This window comes from Ochotona curzoniae, unplaced genomic scaffold, assembly GCF_017591425.1.
Source record: "Ochotona curzoniae isolate NIBS_2020 unplaced genomic scaffold, NIBS_Ocur_1.0 scaffold_4505, whole genome shotgun sequence".
Lineage (NCBI taxonomy): Eukaryota > Metazoa > Chordata > Mammalia > Lagomorpha > Ochotonidae > Ochotona > Ochotona curzoniae.
The window spans coordinates 22,360,649-22,380,463 of record NW_024467118.1 but is presented as its reverse complement, the minus strand read 5'-3'; the positions used below and the strand labels follow the sequence as shown (position 1 = coordinate 22,380,463).

General features: G+C 46.8%; 1 protein-coding gene and 2 pseudogenes across 1 annotated transcript in view; 2 read left to right on the top strand and 1 right to left on the bottom strand.

Annotated features, from left to right (window-relative positions):
- The window catches only part of PGM2 (phosphoglucomutase 2), a 77,611-nt gene that overhangs the window by 8,303 nt on the left and 49,493 nt on the right, over positions 1-19,815 (bottom strand). The window lies entirely within an intron of this gene.
- Positions 1,241-2,658, top strand: LOC121146726 (annotated as a pseudogene).
- LOC121146725 lies at positions 10,685-14,377 on the top strand (annotated as a pseudogene).

Genomic DNA, 19,815 nt, shown 5'->3' with positions numbered 1-19,815 from the left:
TCACTGGATTGTCTCCTCATTGGACCTAACAACACTCAGCCATAAGTATGCTTGAAACAACTGCATCATACATCTTTCCCTGAACACCTAATGCCACAGAGTAAGTGTCCACGCTTTCACTGGCTTCCTGAGTGTGTATTTTCCAGGCATGATAGCAAAGAAAGTCAGCTTCTGGTGAAGAGTCAGGCTATGTGCAGCACTCTTTGCTTGACAGCCTGAGCTGGCTGCACCTGCTGCTCAGCTGAACACCAAGTTGGGCAGGACCTAAATGTACAAGAACGCCAAGCGTTCTCCTCACGCAGGCATTTCATCCTCTGTGTTCTATCAATTAAACCTCACTTGAGGTGCAATAAAGCTAGATGCTTCAATGTTTCTATAAAGATCATGTCAGTTGTCCCCTAAGTAGCAACATTTTTTACACTACACTACTGTGACACCTTGGTTGAGAAATAGTGCTGAGTTTTATATGGCTTAGTTGTGAAGGATCCCAACCAGAACTGGAATCATTGGGGAGCTGGAAGGACCTAACTTGAATGGAGTCATTCATCTGAAGACAAATGCCAGTTAGTGCTAACAGGACAATGTTAGTGAGCTCCTCAGTTACTAGTTTAAACCTTTACAGATCTACTTCAACTCAGAAAGAACTTCATTATCTTTGAAGTGCACAATCTATTTCCTGCTCCATTCCTTCTCTCGCTTCTCCTGGCACAGAGGGTGCCTGCCTGTTATTTCAAGGGCATTCCCAAAGATTTGCCATCAGAAGATTCCTGAATGGCTCTTCTGGAGGACTCCAGATGACCAGGTTCCTCGAAATGTGTAACACACACACACACACACACACACACCACACAAACACACACGCACACACGTAGATAACTAAACGATTTCTTCTTTTAAAAAAATGTTTATAATTGGATTACTTGGAGAAGCTGCAAAATGGATATTTTGTGCACCGTGTCCTTATGACCATTTTGTTTGTACTGGGTGAACAACCAATACAAAGTGTTGGGGGATGGGAGAAGCCCACAGAAATTTTCACACATCAAATTAAAGGAGTTGATTACTGTCATTTTGATCATGTGCCTTTTACACATCTGCAGCCCTTAAGGAAGACTTTATGGATTGGAGCATGAGCACTTTAAAGCGATGTAAAATTATGGAGGAGCTACAAAGCTTATAAAGTGCTTCAATGTTACCAATCAGAGCAGTAGTGGAACCATTCCGAGGAGCTTGTAATACCATGCACAGCCTGCTCATCATCAGCCCAGGTGTCACTCCTGGGCACGTGGGGCTTCCAGCATTCCTGCCCAGAGACTCTCCATCACGAAAAGCAGAGGAGCCACTGCCGAGGAGCCGGGAGAGTTTCGGCAGTGCTGGCAAGCTCAAAAGCAGGCTTCCCGGAAGGGACTGCAAAAAGTCTGTGTGATGTGAATTTATGGTGAGTATTCTTGTTGGTGCACTTTCTCATTTTTGATTCTTGTATACGATGAGTCTAAAAAGTCCACGCAAGAATTTATGTATTATTCCCAGAGCCCCCGCAGGCCGAAATGGCACCTGGGTCTGCAGCTGAAGAGGCACAGAGCTGTGCCACGAGGCCAGAGCTGTGTGGGAGCATTGGCACTGCCCACCTTTAGACCAGGGTTCCTGCCATGGCCTTGGCATGAGCAGAGCTGGAGGAGGAGGAGGTGGGGCTGGCTCTGAAGCCAGATCCGGATCCTCTAGAGTGTGCTTGGGCAGGCCAGAGTCTGCTGTGCCTAGAGAGGAGCACCTACCACCAGGCCTCCTCCATCGAACTGCAACAGTGCACCTGATAAGATGCCCATGTCAGATCCTTACCTGCTCAGAGTGGGAAACTGGAGTCAGAATACAGCTACAGTTTCTCCACCCATCTCCCCCACACATCCTGAACAAGGCTTCCTGTGAGGCCTCTTTCTACTGCTCACTTCAATACAGGGGTTTTGCTTTGTTTCATTTTGTTTCATTTTGTTTTGTTTTGTTTTGTTTTTAAGGTATTGGGCCAGCTAATGGAGACTGGAATCATCAATCCTGAACAGTGTATGACATCTTTTGAGCATATGAAGAAATCTGGCGACTATTATGTTACAGTTGTAGAACATGTGACTATTGGATAGATTGTTGCTGCGGAAACTCTGAGACTAGAACTTACATTCATCCATTCCTGTGCTGAGAGAGGTAGAGTAGATGATGAGGTTTTCAGTGATGAATGCTGAGCGAAGCAGCTCTTCAAACTGCTAGTAACAACCCTGACATTGCTAAGCAAGAAAGGAAACTGTTCCAAGATTAGCCTTGAATATCTACCACAAAATGTTGACTTCCACAAAAGGTGGATATGCAGTATCTGAAGAAAATTACACGTGTGGTAGTTTTCTGAAGTAAAAATCTTATGGGAAGAGAATTCACACAGGCATCAATTCTACAAAACTGTGCTCTTCACTGAGAAAACTTGGTTGCTGCAAGCCTCTGACCCCCATAAATACCGGACTGACATTCAGAAGATATAATGTATGGTGTCTATATCATATACAGGAATAGTATAATGACATTTAGAAGATTACTTTGGAATGGTGGGGCATACTGATTGAGTTCAGATTACAAATGAAAATTACAAATGTGTTGATTTTACCAAAGAAATATACTTTCAACTTGAATCTTGTCTTCCATTGTATTTTTTGAAGTCTGGCTTCATTTTGTAGTAGTCAAATTGGTCATAAGTTCATCGATGTCTCTTATATGTACTGCTCACCTCCCAAAGAGCTTGTATCACTAGCCAAGTTGCCACAAGGGCTGCAGGTAAGCCAGCTCGAGTCCAGGAACCAGGAGCTTCTTCCAGGTCTCCCAGGTGGGCACATTTTCCCAAGGCTTTTGGGCCATCCTCTACTGTAGCAGGAAGGGAATTGGAGCAGCCAGATACAAGGCAATACACATGTGGGATCCCGGTGGTAGCAAGCAAGAATTGTAGCCATGTATACAGCAACAGGCCTCTTAAGCAATGCCATATTTTTGCTTTCCATTTCTTTTCACTGTATCTGGTGGGAGGGGAGGACACCAGGGTAGAAGCCACACCCAGCTGCCAAATTGCCACAGAACCCAGCGATCAGGAATGGCCACACAGTGTCGACCCACAGTCCCAATGCGGTGTATGCGCTGAGGGTTCTGTTCAGAAGATGTCGAGAGCTCTGCAATATTGTCAGTCTCACTGATCTGAGAATGAGAGAACACTTTCAATGTCCACTGGCTGACACACTCCACCACTGACTCTCCATTCACCCAGATATTTGCTGCCTTATTTGGGCTGGGCTAGTTGTTCAATCTGTTCTGTTCTTCCTCTGCTATGTAGCAGATGTCCTTTGAAAGCCCAATAGGCTGCCTTAATCTTTAAGTGGATCTGGCCCAGCCGCCTACCACACTGTCGTTTATACTGATGAGGACTAGTTCTCCCATGTGCACACAAGGTCCAGAGCCTAGCAACGTGGACCCTGCCAGACCCACTGCCACAGCTGCTAACAGATCTAGCAAGCTGGATCTAGCAGGTGGGTCAGGTAACCAGGCAGGCACCTTGGACCCCGGGGGACCACCTATCCTGGATTTCACGGACCCAGTACCCACTGTCCTTAGCCTAGCATGGATCACCACACTTCAGCTTCCACCAGCACGTGCTTCAGCCTGGCTCACTCAAGCCTGCCCCAAATCCCAGCCTCGGCTGAGGGAGATGCAGCCTGACCTGGCTCAGCCAGCTCCCTGTCCCAGCCCTGTTGGGTTGTGAGTGGGTTGGTTGCAGCCTGACCCGGCCCCTCATGTGACCTGTCCTGTTCTGCCAGTGGTGCCTATGAACTGGCCTAGCCCTGTCCATCTGCCCCAGACATGACCCACATGTACAATGCCCAATACTGTAGCCTATCCTGATTTGGAGTGCCCCTTGCCTTGCTTTCTGCACTCAACTGCAGGGCCTCTGTCCTCACAAAGCAATTCCACAAGCTCTTCTATCAGGTCACCTCTCTGTGCCAAATGTTGCATGCAACAGTGGTCCTTAGTTCAGGTTGCCTTTGTCCACATCCTCTCCTGGTACCAACACTGCCCCTGAACAACTGCTACATACTCAATCTGGTTCTTACCGGTGAAACCTGTATCTTCATATCTTAATTGCTAGGCTAAACACTTGTCCCTACGTTTAGCTTGTAATGTCACTTTCCATGAAGCTTTGGAAGTACATTCATTTTCTTTTCTTGCCTTTGCTTTCATGTTCAAAGATTGGTTAAAAGACACACACACACACACACACACACACACACACACATACACGTGGTAGAGGGAGAGAAAGATCTCAGAAAGGACATTGAGGATGGGTCAGGACAAAGTCAGAAGCCAGGAAATTATTCCCACATACAACTACAGGTGTTATCTCCTGCTGCCGCCTAGGCTGCTCATCACCAGGAAGCTGGGATCAGAAGCAAAGTTCGGGACTTGGACACAAGCACTTGGATGCAGTGCAGTCATCGCAATCAGCGTCTTACCACAGTGCCAGTACCTGCCCCTGTGATTAGGCTAGGCATCGTCTGAAACAAACACTAGCACACTGACTTTAAGAACTTGGTGGGCACCAGGGCAATGGAGAGGAGGTAGGATGAATGTGGGCAAGGTGGCTGTGTCATTGCAAATGGAGACACACAGAGATGACAGCTGCTGAGAAGCAGGTGCTTTTAACAGAGGCTGCAACTTTGCCAGCACCTATTCTGCCATTTCTTTTTGCCTAACCAGTAGTTCATATTTGGGCTGCTGAGCTTTGGTTTGTATGTTTTATGGCAACAGCAAGCTCTGCATCTGTGAAACAGGAAAAATGAAACTTTTGAAATTAAAATGACCATGTGCCTTGTCATGTGTCACTGCACTACAGCTCAGGCATCATTGACCTTTTCCCATGGATTTACACAGCTCAGATCCGTCCCGAAGTGACTCCTTTCTGGGATGCCTGCAAGTGCACAGCATGCCGAGTCCATACAATTGGAGTTACTTCAGGAAGGAGAGAGCAGTCTTAAATCTGAACAGTTTCAAATGCACAAAAGTCATTTCAATCGCAAAGCACAAACAGTTCTCAGAGGGTGTGTGAATGTCTGGAAGCACTGTGTTTCTGAAAATGTTTGATTTGTGTTGTAGCCTCACACGGGTGATTCTTGCCTGAGCCGAGGCCAGGGTCCACCTATCCAGGATTCCCACCTCACCTAGCTGCTTTTCCCTAGCATGTGTCTCACTCAGTCCACTCAACAGCACGGTAGGTGAGTTTACAAATTTCAAGGATTTGGAGAAATTAATGTTATAGGATCTCTTGAAGATAGTTTAAAGAAAAAAGACCTACACTATCCTGAAGTTTATGCTCTACAAAGATAGTACTTTCAGTGAAATGTGTTGATAGAATTTGAGTGCCCACCACTCAAACATTGAAGGGGGTGCTACACATTTCTTCCCTCTAGTGCTCTTGGTCCATTTCTCTGTGATGTCAATGTTAACACCTCAACTCTGAAGCAAGTCTGACACCTGACAGGGTACAACACTTCAGAGAAAACACTGAGAAGGGAAGAACACCGGTATATTCCATTTGTTCAAGGACAACAATGGGAACATTGTGCCATTGTAAGATCAAAGCTCCCTAACAAATTCATTTCCTCCCTTCCTCATCTTTCTCCCACTTTTGTCTCCTTAAATAACTCACACATTATTAAAACAAACTAGACTGGAGCTGGCCTTGCAGCTTAGTGTGTTAGGCTGCCAGCTATAATGCTATCCTCCCTTACCACCACAGGCTCAACTCCTGGCTGCTTCACTTCCAATCTCCTAATGCACCAACAGGAAAGCAGCAGAGGATGGCACAAATACGTGGGCCCCGACATCCTAATGGGAGACCTGGAGGAGGCTCCTGGATTCTGGCACTGGTGTACCCTGCCTCAGCCCTATGACAATTTGGGGGTGAATTGCAAATGGAAAATCTCTTTCTCTTTCTTGTCTCTTTCTCCCACTCTCTAACCCTCTCTCTCCCCCTCTCTTTCTTTCCCTCTCTAACGCCCTCTCTCTCTTTCTCTTCCTTCTAACCCCCACTCTCTCTCTTTCTCTCCATGCCTCCCTTGCCTCCATTTCCACACTCTGTAGCTCTATTTTTCAAACAGAAATAAAAGTAAGCATAGTTATTATGTTGCCTTTATCAACATGCTTGCATTTTGTCCTTAAGCAGCCCTAGGCATCCCTGCTTGGTTGAGGTGCTGTCTTCTGCTGTTAGAAAAATGGATTGAGAGGGGGGAGGTCTGTGACTGAGCAGGTCCAGGACCCACCCGCCGCCTTCATTGGGTGGTGAATGGGATTTGGGAGGGGTGCGAACTTAGGCCTAGTAGATTCAAGTTCCAGCAGCCTCCTGGCTGCTGGTGGGTCTCAGAACAGGGCGTCTCATGCCTGGATCTCAGACGACAGCCGCCATGTGCACGTGGTGAGCTGTTCCCGGGCTGGTGCCAGTGCCAGGCTCAGCCTGCTGGCCGCCCGGCCGGGGAATTCTGAGGTTTTGTTTCTTTGATTCGCTGCTTAGTTAGCTTCAGGTTGAACCCATTGTGTGTTTAGGACCTGAAACATTTGTAAAGATTCCCACTGGTAGTAACTCTTCCTTTGTAAAACTTGTAATCACTGAACAATGCTGACCACCAAATACCAGTCCATGCAGAAGCTATGGCTTGGGGCTTGTCCTGCAAAAGTAGCTCCAACAGCTGGCTAATGTGTCAACTGGTAATGGAACAGAGTAGATCAGGCACGACTGAGCAAACCTTAGCTCACAAGTAAAACTAGCAACCAGGAGGGAGCACAGGTCATGCAGAGCTAGGCTCTTGTACCTACTGGTCCACATGAGCCAGGGACGCTAAACCACAGTGTCTAAGGCAGAGGTCGGGACAGGTGAGGGGCTGTGCCAAGCTGAGTCAGAGCAACCACTGGCATGCGAGTGATCTATGGCTGGGAACAGGCCTGGTTGGGGAGCTAAGGGGACAATTCTAGCTGGGTTGAGGTTCCTACCAAGGGGTGTGTGACCTGGAATGGGGGCTGCGTTCTGATCGGGAAACGGTTGTAGTCTCCCTTGGCACAAGTGTGGACTGGGATTGGATGCACCAAACCGGGCCAGACCCCCACACCCTCTGGTGTCCTGGAGGACCAGGGCAGATGTGCAATGGACTAGGCAAGGTCTCAAACCCCTACTGAGCCATGTGTGAGCCATATGTGGGTATGGACGAGCCATGGCTGGGCTGAAACATCCAACAGCAAGAACCAGATTGGGTGGAAGGCCAGTCAGGAAAAGCCACAGTTCCTGCTATGACAGGAGGTGGACTGAGTAGGGCTGACTCATGGACCCCTGGTAAGCGTGAAACCTGGCATTGGGAGAGGTTCTGATGGAGGAGCCTGGGCAACTCCTCTGGCAGGACACAGACCCGGCAGGTCAGCGCAAGAAACATGATAGGAAACAGCCCAGAAAAGGCCATGGAAAGCTACCCACTGGCATACAATTGGCAGACGTGGGGGCAAGACCAGGCTGAATCTGTCCACGTCATCCACTGGCAAATCCAGGCACCAGTGTGGGTCAAAAAAGGTTCGGTCGCAACAAAGACTAGTGCACAATATGGAATGCCGAGGTGAGGTTGCCTGTACCAGAAGGGACCGCAGCGTCCAACCAGCATGAGAACAAGAAAGGAAGTGGGCAGAGCCAGCAGGGGAATAAGGGAGGGTTCCTTTGCAGGACAGCTACTTCCACAGGAGAGCATGGGCTGGGATGGGGGCAGACCAGACTAGGCAGAGCTACCACACCTGTGCGCCTCATGTGGACTAGATCAGGGAAAAGCCGGGCTCGGTGGATTATTCCTACTGGTGCAAACAAAATTAAAGTGGGCGAGGGTTGTTTGGGCAGCATCAACTGGAATCTGGGAGTGGGAGAGGCCTGGGAGGGAAAGAGTGGGCTCATCCCTCTTGGGATTTTTGTTGGAAAGGCAGGGTTACCGGCGAATGAAGAGAGACAGAGATCATTCATCCACTGGTTCACTCCCAAAATCACTACAATGGCTGCAGCTGCATTGGTCTGAAATCAGGAGTTAGCAGCTTGAACCAGCACCCATATGTGATGCCAGTACCACAGGAAACAGCTTTACCTGCTATGTCACAGCACTGGTACCCCTAGTAGAGTCTTATAAGCCTGTATACCTACACTACAACCCTGCACGTCTGCATTTATGTGTGTAAGTAAGAGAAAAACATAGATTCAGAAAGTCAAGGGTAACTAGAGCACCTTCATATAAGTCTCAGAATGGACAGCTCTGGAATCTCTCCGTAATTGGATATTTTAAATCATTTGTGCAATGGATTTGTATTTTGCAACAAGAGGGGCTGGTGTTAAAGGTAAGCTTCTGCCTGCAATGGCAACATCCCATGTGAGTGCTCATTCATACCTTTACCTTGCCCCTTCCAATCCAACTCCCTGCTACTGTATCTGGCAAGGCAATAAGGGATGGCTCAAGTGCCTGGAGCCCTGTGACCTCATGTGACTTGGATGACGGAGATCCAGCTCCTGGGTTGGGCTGGTACAAATGGAGTCATCTCGGCCAAGTGGAGAGTCAAACAACAGATGGAAGATTCTGCCTCATCCCTGCCTCCTAACCCTGTGTGTGTGTGTGTGTGTGTGTGTGTGTGTGTGTGTGTGTGTGTTTTAATTCTGCCTTTCAAAGAAAGAAACAAATCCTTTTAAAAACATTGACATGGAAAGGATACAAACTGCTGATTCATGAAGACTAGATGCACCTTTTTGGTAAAGGTGGCATTTTTCATAGATCTATGTATATTTGAAAGGCAAAGTGACAGCAAGCAAGGGGAGCAGAGGGAGAGAAAGACAGATCCTCCATCCACTGGTTCCCACTCTCCAAATGCCTATGCCAGCTGGGGCTGGGCTAGGACACAGCCAGGAGCCCAGAATGCCATGTGTGTCCCTGACTTTGGTAGCAGGGACCCAGGGACTCAGACCAGCAGCTACTGCCTTTCTCACTGCAACAGCAGGCAGCAGAATAAGAAACACAACAACCAGAACTCACACAGAACGACACTATGACATGTGGCCCTTCAGATCCACTCAGCCCCAACCACTGTGGCCACTTGGGCAATGAACCGGCAAATGGAACACCTTTCTCTCTGTATCTCCTCTCTCTGTAAGTCTGACATGCCAATAAAAATCAGTAAATCTACATAAAAATAAATAAAGCTGTAGTAACTAAAACCACATGGCACTGGCATGTCCAATGCAACAGAACAGATACCCACAAATTCAGCTATGTGCTCACAAGTGGTTGCTTTCTGACAAAAGTACTTAGACCATATATCTCAAACAAACAAACAAACAAACAAACAAAACAAGTATTACTCTCTATCCCTAACTTCAGAGAAACCTTGTGGGGGTCCTTTGATTCAAGCAGAAGGTTTTTTGAAAAAAATCACTCAAAACTGTCTCCAGCTCTGATTGGACCATGTCCTGCTCTGACATCATACAGAACCATTTACAGGTCACAATTCCAAAGCCCTATATAAAGCCCTGGCCGGGCCTGGGCCTTTTGTCCAGGAGCTCTCTCCACTGGAGAGCTCTAGGACCAGCACTAAGCTAGCTGTTTATTTTTTTTTTTAAACCTCTTTTATTTTGTTTATTTGTTCTCTTTTCTAATTTGTTAATTTTGTTCTTCCCTCTTAATTTCAGTTTCTATTTCACAGTGTGTATTTCTTTTCCTTAGACACATCCTCCTTCCTTCTCAAAAGTTTTGAAATTTGTTTTGTCACTTAGTTTTTATTTCCATCATTTTATCTGTTGACATTTTTAAAACTTTTAATTTCCATTTCTTATTGTGTTCCATTTTGTGTTTTCTGTTCTCTTCTTGCAATTTTCATTTTTCCGTTAATTTATTTTTAAGGTTTCTTTCTTTCTTTCAGATTTACATTTTTTTTAAATGAGAAGTGAGGAGGTGTCTAAGGAGAAGATGGAGAGACCTATAATGTCTAGCATCATGTTGTTCTTAACACCTATTTTGCACAAGGTATCTATTCTCTTTAGTAACATTTTCGATACCTTTATTTTACACCATCATGATATTTTTAACATCTATTTTGCTCTATGGTATCTTTTATCATTATTGATATTTATGATACCTTTATCGTTGGAATATTTTAAAAATCTTTTACACCATCATGATATTTTTAACATCTATTTTGCTCTATTGTATCTTTTCTCATTATTGATGTTTATGATACCTAAATCGCTGGAATATTTAAAAAATCTTTTACACCATCATGTTGTTCTTAACACCTACTTTACTCTGTGGTATCTTTTCTCATTATGGATATTTATGATACCTTTATCGTTAGAATATTTCAAAACTGTTTTACACCATCACGTTATTTTTAACACCTATTTTGTACTATGGTATGTTTTCTCATTATTAATATTTTTGATACCTTTATCGCTAGAATATTTTTAAATGTTTTCTATTTGAGCAATATTAGCATAATAAGCATTGTTTATGGACGTTGGCCTTATACTCATCCTACGTGATGAGTTGGCGTGAGCACTGCTCCACTGAGCAGTGAGTGTGTACCACAGTGGAGAATAAGATCAGCAATGGACTCCAGATCCTCAGCACGACCAGTCGGCACAGGTGCAACGGGCAACACTGGCCCACCACATAGAAAGCAGCAACCAAGTAGCCACGTAAGTCACCCCAAGAACCAACAAGGATTCCAGGCTCCCAGCTTACGGCAAGTGGGGCTACAGGGCTTAGGCTCACACACCTGAGTTGGGGGTGAGACATCCCTTTAAGGTAGAAGAAGCAGACAATTGCTCTCCCAGCATCTATGCCTGTCTGGCTCAGACACCTCATGCCTTCAGGACTACTTCTTGCACAGAAACGAAGGGGCCAGCAATAGGGATACAAGCCAGCATGAATATGTTACTGACTTGGATCTTATGTTTCTTCAGCCTCTACATGCATTTTTGACCCTTTTCCCCACAATAAGCTGCACTTCTCTGGGAATTAGGTTAGCACAGGGAGAGTCTGGTTGCACAGTACAGGCACATCAAGGAGAGTTCATGATTTTGCACAGTTATTCTGAGCTTTTATCTGTATTTGTCTCAGCATCTATTAACTCAAACACTGCTGACTTTCAAGGGGAAATTCTTTCTTGGCCCAATACCTTACAAACAGTTTTGTACCCTACTTTCTACTCATTATGGACACATGACACTCTGCACTAAAAATCTCTACACAACAAAAACCAGAAATGTTCACGAAACATTGCAACGCATGTACATGTGCAAGTGCCCTACAGGTCAGAAACCTCCACCTAGCTGACAACCATGGAGATGTCTTAAGTTTATATCATGGTGTGCACCCTTCCATAGCTCAGCCTGCAGAGTGGAGGACTGTAGAGTAGAAGTTTATATCATCGTGGTTTCCTAACACAGTTTTAGACTCACACACACTCAGAGGGAGATTCACTTGGAACAGTGTTACCACAAGCCTGCTCTTCCTCCTCAAGTTGGTCAGTCTTGTGAAATCAGTGCTCTCTTCTTCCATCAGGAACTATCACATCTTGCATGGATTGGCATATTTCCTCTCCCGATGTTGTTTAACTGCAGAGACTCAAACCCAAATATCCCTCTATAGAAGGATTCTTCTGCTCTCACTGGATTGTCTCCTCATTGGACCTAACAACACTCAGCCATAAGTATGCTTGAAACAACTGCATCATACATCTTTCCCTGAACACCTAATGCCACAGAGTAAGTGTCCACGCTTTCACTGGCTTCCTGAGTGTGTATTTTCCAGGCATGATAGCAAAGAAAGTCAGCTTCTGGTGAAGAGTCAGGCTATGTGCAGCACTCTTTGCTTGACAGCCTGAGCTGGCTGCACCTGCTGCTCAGCTGAACACCAAGTTGGGCCGGACCTAAATGTACAAGAACGCCAAGCGTTCTCCTCACGCAGGCATTTCATCCTCTGTGTTCTATCAATTAAACCTCACTTGAGGTGCAATAAAGCTAGATGCTTCAACGTTTCTATAAAGATCATGTCAGTTGTCCCCTAAGTAGCAACATTTTTTACACTACACTACTGTGACACCTTGGTTGAGAAATAGTGCTGAGTTTTATATGGCTTAGTTGTGAAGGATCCCAACCAGAACTGGAATCATTGGGTAGCTGGAAGGACCTAACTTGAATGGAGTCATTAATCTGAAGACAAATGCCAGTTAGTGCTAACAGGACAATGTTAGTGAGATCCTCAGTTACTAGTTTAAACCTTTACAGATCTACTTCAACTCAGAAAGAACTTCATCATCTTTGAAGTGCACAATCTATTTCCTGCTCCATTCCTTCTCTCGCTTCTCCTGGCACAGAGGGTGCCTGCCTGTTATTTCAAGGGCATTCCCAAAGATTTGCCATCAGAAGATTCCTGAATGGCTCTTCTGGAGGACTCCAGATGACCAGGTTCCTCGAAATGTGTAACACACACACACACACACACACACACACACACACACACACACACACACGTAGATAACTAAACGATTTCTTCTTTTAAAAAAATGTTTATCATTGGATTACTTGGAGAAGCTGCAAAATGGATATTTTGTGCACCGTGTCCTTATGACCATTTTGTTTGTACTGGGTGAACAACCAATACAAAGTGTTGGGGGATGGGAGAAGCCCACAGAAATTTTCACACATCAAATTAAAGGAGTTGATTACTGTCATTTTGATCATGTGCCTTTTACACATCTGCAGCCCTTAAGGAAGACTTTATGGATTGGAGCATGAGCACTTTAAAGCGATGTAAAATTATGGAGGAGCTACAAAGCTTATAAAGTGCTTCAATGTTACCAATCAGAGCAGTAGTGGAACCATTCCGAGGAGCTTGTAATACCATGCACAGCCTGCTCATCATCAGCCCAGGTGTCACTCCTGGGCACGTGGGGCTTCCAGCATTCCTGCCCAGAGACTCTCCATCACGAAAAGCAGAGGAGCCACTGCCGAGGAGCCGGGAGAGTTTCGGCAGTGCTGGCAAGCTCAAAAGCAGGCTTCCCGGAAGGGACTGCAAAAAGTCTGTGTGATGTGAATTTATGGTGAGTATTCTTGTTGGTGCACTTTCTCATTTTTGATTCTTGTATACGATGAGTCTAAAAAGTCCACGCAAGAATTTATGTATTATTCCCAGAGCCCCCGCAGGCCGAAATGGCACCTGGGTCTGCAGCTGAAGAGGCACAGAGCTGTGCCACGAGGCCAGAGCTGTGTGGGAGCATTGGCACTGCCCACCTTTAGACCAGGGTTCCTGCCATGGCCTTGGCATGAGCAGAGCTGGAGGAGGAGGAGGTGGGGCTGGCTCTGAAGCCAGATCCGGATCCTCTAGAGTGTGCTTGGGCAGGCCAGAGTCTGCTGTGCCTAGAGAGGAGCACCTACCACCAGGCCTCCTCCATCGAACTGCAACAGTGCACCTGATAAGATGCCCATGTCAGATCCTTACCTGCTCAGAGTGGGAAACTGGAGTCAGAATACAGCTACAGTTTCTCCACCCATCTCCCCCACACATCCTGAACAAGGCTTCCTGTGAGGCCTCTTTCTACTGCTCACTTCAATACAGGGGTTTTGCTTTGTTTCATTTTGTTTTGTTTTGTTTTGTTTTTAAGGTATTGGGCCAGCTAATGGAGACTGGAATCATCAATCCTGAACAGTGTATGACATCTTTTGAGCATATGAAGAAATCTGGCGACTATTATGTTACAGTTGTAGAACATGTGACTATTGGATAGATTGTTGCTGCGGAAACTCTGAGACTAGAACTTACATTCATCCATTCCTGTGCTGAGAGAGGTAGAGTAGATGATGAGGTTTTTAGTGATGAACGCTGAGCAAAGCAGCTCTTCAAACTGCTAGTAACAACCCTGACATTGCTAAGCAAGAAAGGAAACTGTTCCAAGATTAGCCTTGAATGTCTACCACAAAATGTTGACTTCCACAAAAGGTGGATATGCAGTATCTGAAGAAAATTACACGTGTGGTAGTTTTCTGAAGTAAAAATCTTATGGGAAGAGAATTCACACAGGCATCAATTCTACAAAACTGTGCTCTTCACTGAGAAAACTTGGTTGCTGCAAGCCTCTGACCCCCATAAATACCGGACTGACATTCAGAAGATATAATGTATGTTGTCTATATCATATACAGGAATAGTATAATGACATTTAGAAGATTACTTTGGAATGGTGGGGCATACTGATTGAGTTCAGATTACAAATGAAAATTACAAATGTGTTGATTTTACCAAAGAAATATACTTTCAACTTGAATCTTGTCTTCCATTGTATTTTTTGAAGTCTGGCTTCATTTTGTAGTAGTCAAATTGGTCATAAGTTCATCGATGTCTCTTATATGTACTGCTCACCTCCCAAAGAGCTTGTATCACTAGCCAAGTTGCCACAAGGGCTGCAGGTAAGCCAGCTCGAGTCCAGGAACCAGGAGCTTCTTCCAGGTCTCCCAGGTGGGCACATTTTCCCAAGGCTTTTGGGCCATCCTCTACTGTAGCAGGAAGGGAATTGGAGCAGCCAGATACAAGGCAATACACATGTGGGATCCCGGTGGTAGCAAGCAAGAATTGTAGCCATGTATACAGCAACAGGCCTCTTAAGCAATGCCATATTTTTGCTTTCCATTTCTTTTCACTGTATCTGGTGGGAGGGGAGGACACCAGGGTAGAAGCCACACCCAGCTGCCAAATTGCCACAGAACCCAGCGATCAGGAATGGCCACACAGTGTTGACCCACAGTCCCAATGCGATGTATGCGCTGAGGGTTCTGTTCAGAACATGTCGAGAGCTCTGCAATATTATCAGTCTCACTGATCTGAGAATGAGGGAACACTTTCAATGTCCACTGGCTGACACACTCCACCACTGACTCTCCATTCACCCAGATATTTGCTGCCATATTTGGGCTGAGCTAGTTGTTCAATCTGTTCTGTTCTTCCTCTGCTATGTAGCAGATGTCCTTTGAAAGCCCAATAGGCTGCCTTAATCTTTAAGTGGATCTGGCCCAGCCGCCTACCACACTGTCATTTCTACTGATGAGGACTAGTTCTCCCATGTGCACACAAGGTCCAGAGCCTAGCAACGTGGACCCTGCCAGACCCACTGCCACAGCTGCTAACAGATCTAGCAAGCTGGATCTAGCAGGTGGGTCAGGTAACCAGGCAGGCACCTTGGACCCCGTGGGACCACCTATCCTGGATTTCACGGACCCAGTACCCACTGTCCTTAGCCTAGCATGGATCACCACACTTCAGCTTCCACCAGCACGTGCTTCAGCCTGGCTCACTCAAGACTGCCCCAAATCCCAGCCTCGGCTGAGGGAGATGCAGCCTGACCTGGCTCAGCCAGCTCCCTGTCCCAGCCCTGTTGGGTTGTGAGTGGGTTGGTTGCAGCCTGACCCGGCCCCTCATGTGACCTGTCCTGTTCTGCCAGTGGTGCCTATGAACTGGCCTAGCCCTGTCCATCTGCCCCAGACATGACCCACATGTATGATGACCAATACTGTAGCCTATCCTGATTTGGAGTGCCCCTTGCCTTGCTTTCTGCACTCAACTGCAGGGCCTCTGTCCTCACAAAGCAATTCCACAAGCTCTTCTATCAGGTCACCTCTCTGTGCCAAATGTTGCATGCAACAGTGGTCCTTAGTTCAGGTTGCCTTTGTCCACATCCTCTCCTGGTACCAACACTGCCCCTGAACAACTGCTACATACTCAATCTGGTTCTTACCGGTGAAACCTGTATCTTCATATCTTAATTGCTAGGCTAAACACTTGTCCCTACGTTTAGCTTGTAATGTCACTTTCCATGAAGCTTTGGAAGTACATTCATTTTCTTTTCTTGCCTTTGCTTTCATGTTCAAAGATTGGTTAAAAGACACACACACACACACACACACACACACACACACACACACACACATACACGTGGTAGAGGGAGAGAAAGATCTCAGAAAGGACATTGAGGATGGGTCAGGACAAAGTCAGAAGCCAGGAAATTATTCCCACATACAACTACAGGTGTCATCTCCTGCTGCCGCCTAGGCTGCTCATCACCAGGAAGCTGGGATCAGAAGCAAAGTTCGGGACTTGGACACAAGCACTTGGATGCAGTGCAGTCATCGCAATCAGCGTCTTACCACAGTGCCAGTACCTGCCCCTGTGATTAGGCTAGGCATCGTCTGAAACAAACACTAGCACACTGACTTTAAGAACTTGGTGGGCACCAGGGCAATGGAGAGGAGGTAGGATGAATGTGGGCAAGGTGGCTGTGTCATTGCAAATGGAGACACACAGAGATGACAGCTGCTGAGAAGCAGGTGCTTTTAACAGAGGCTGCAACTTTGCCAGCACCTATTCTGCCATTTCTTTTTGCCTAACCAGTAGTTCATATTTGGGCTGCTGAGCTTTGGTTTGTATGTTTTATGGCAACAGCAAGCTCTGCATCTGTGAAACAGGAAAAATGAAACTTTTGAAATTAAAATGACCATGTGCCTTGTCATGTGTCATTGCACTACAGCTCAGGCATCATTGACCTTTTCCCATGGATTTACACAGCTCAGATCCGTCCCGAAGTGACTCCTTTCTGGGATGCCTGCAAGTGCACAGCATGCCGAGTCCATACAATTGGAGTTACTTCAGGAAGGAGAGAGCAGTCTTAAATCTGAACAGTTTCAAATGCACAAAAGTCATTTCAATCGCAAAGCACAAACAGTTCTCAGAGGGTGTGTGAATGTCTGGAAGCACTGTGCTTCTGGAAATGTTTGATTTGTGTTGTAGCCTCACACGGGTGATTCTTGCCTGAGCCGAGGTCAGGGTCCACCTATCCAGGATTCCCATCTCACCTAGCTGCTTTTTCCTAGCATGTGTCTCACTCAGTCCACTCAACAGCACGGTAGGTGAGTTTACAAATTTCAAGGATTTGGAGAAATTAATGTTATAGGATCTCTTGAAGATAGTTTAAAGAAAAAAGACCTACACTATCCTGAAGTTTATGCTCTACAAAGATAGTACTTTCAGTGAAATGTGTTGATAGAATTTGAGTGCCCACCACTCAAACATTGAAGGGGGTGCTACACATTTCTTCCCTCTAGTGCTCTTGGTCCATTTCTCTGTGATGTCAATGTTAACACCTCAACTCTGAAGCAAGTCTGACACCTGACAGGGTACAACACTTCAGAGAAAACACTGAGAAGGGAAGAACACCGGTATATTCCATTTGTTCAAGGACAACAATGGGAACATTGTGCCATTGTAAGATCAAAGCTCCCTAACAAATTCATTTCCTCCCTTCCTCATCTTTCTCCCACTTTTGTCTCCTTAAATAACTCACACATTATTAAAACAAACTAGACTGGAGCTGGCCTTGCAGCTTAGTGTGTTAGGCTGCCAGCTATAATGCTATCCTCCCTTACCACCACAGGCTCAACTCCTGGCTGCTTCACTTCCAATCTCCTAATGCACCAACAGGAAAGCAGCAGAGGATGGCACAAATACGTGGGCCCCGACATCCTAATGGGAGACCTGGAGGAGGCTCCTGGATTCTGGCACTGGTGTACCCTGCCTCAGCCCTATGACAATTTGGGGGTGAATTGCAAATGGAAAATCTCTTTCTCTTTCTTGTCTCTTTCTCCCACTCTCTAACCCTCTCTCTTTCTTTCCCTCTCTAACTCTCTCTCTTTCTTTCCCTCTCTAACGCCCTCTCTCTCTTTCTCTTCCTTCTAACCCCCACTCTCTCTCTTTCTCTCCATGCCTCCCTTGCCTCCATTTCCACACTCTGTAGCTCTATTTTTCAAACAGAAATAAAAGTAAGCATAGTTATTATGTTGCCTTTATCAACATGCTTGCATTTTGTCCTTAAGCAGCCCTAGGCATCCCTGCTTGGTTGAGGTGCTGTCTTCTGCTGTTAGAAAAATGGATTGAGAGGGGGGAGGTCTGTGACTGAGCAGGTCCAGGACCCACCCGCCGCCTTCATTGGGTGGTGAATGGGATTTGGGAGGGGTGCGAACTTAGGCCTAGTAGATTCAAGTTCCAGCAGCCTCCTGGCTGCTGGTGGGTCTCAGAACAGGGCGTCTCATGCCTGGATCTCAGACGACAGCCGCCATGTGCACGTGGTGAGCTGTTCCCGGGCTGGTGCCAGTGCCAGGCTCAGCCTGCTGACCACCCGGCCGGGGAATTCTGAGGTTTTGTTTCTTTGATTCGCTGCTTAGTTCCTTCAGGTTGAAACCATTGTGTTTTTAGGACCTGAAACATTTGTAAAGATTCCCACTGGTAGTAACTCTTCCTTTGTAAAACTTGTCATAACTGAACAATGCTGACCACCAAATACCAGTCCATGCAGAAGCTATGGCTTGAGGCTTGTCCTGCAAAAGTAGCTCCAACAGCTGGCTAATGTGTCAACTGGTAATGGAACAGAGTAGATCAGGCACGACTGAGCAAACCTTAGCTCACAAGTAAAACTAGCAACCAGGAGGGAGCACAGGTCATGCAGAGCTAGGCTCTTGTACCTACTGGTCCACATGAGCCAGGGACGCTAAACCACAGTGTCTAAGGCAGAGGTCGGGACAGGTGAGGGGCTGTGCCAAGCTGAGTCAGAGCAACCACTGGCATGCGAGTGATCTATGGCTGGGAACAGGCCTGGTTGGGGAGCTAAGGGGACAATTCTAGCTGGGTTGAGGTTCCTACCAAGGGGTGTGTGACCTGGAATGGGGGCTGCGTTCTGATCGGGAAACGGTTGTAGTCTCCCTTGGCACAAGTGTGGACTGGGATTGGATGCACCAAACCGGGCCAGACCCCCACACCCTCTGGTGTCCTGGAGGACCAGGGCAGATGTGCAATGGACTAGGCAAGGTCTCAACCCCTACTGAGCCATGTGTGAGCCATATGTGGGTATGGACGAGCCATGGCTGGGCTGAAACATCCAACAGCAAGAACCAGATTGGGTGGAAGGCCAGTCAGGAAAAGCCACAGTTCCTGCTATGACAGGAGGTGGACTGAGTAGGGCTGACTCATGGACCCCCTGGTAAGCGTGAAACCTGGCATTGGGAGAGGTTCTGATGGAGGAGCCTGGGCAACTCCTCTGGCAGGACACAGACCCGGCAGGTCAGCGCAAGAAACATGATAGGAAACAGCCCAGAAAAGGCCATGGAAAGCTACCCACTGGCATACAATTGGCAGACGTGGGGGCAAGACCAGGCTGAATCTGTCCACGTCATCCACTGGCAAATCCAGGCACCAGTGTGGGTCAAACCAGGTTCGGTCGCAACAAAGACTAGTGCACAATATGGAATGCCGAGGTGAGGTTGCCTGTACCAGAAGGGACCGCAGCGTCCAACCAGCATGAGAACAAGAAAGGAAGTGGGCAGAGCCAGCAGGGGAATAAGGGAGGGTTCCTTTGCAGGACAGCTACTTCCGCAGGAGAGCATGGGCTGGGATGGGGGCAGACCAGACTAGGCAGAGCTACCACACCTGTGCGCCTCATGTGGACTAGATCAGGGAAAAGCCGGGCTCGGTGGATTATTCCTACTGGTGCAAACAAAATTAAAGTGGGCGAGGGTTGTTTGGGCAGCATCAACTGGAATCTGGGAGTGGGAGAGGCCTGGGAGGGAAAGAGTGGGCTCATCCCTCTTGGGATTTTTGTTGGAAAGGCAGGGTTACCGGCGAATGAAGAGAGACAGAG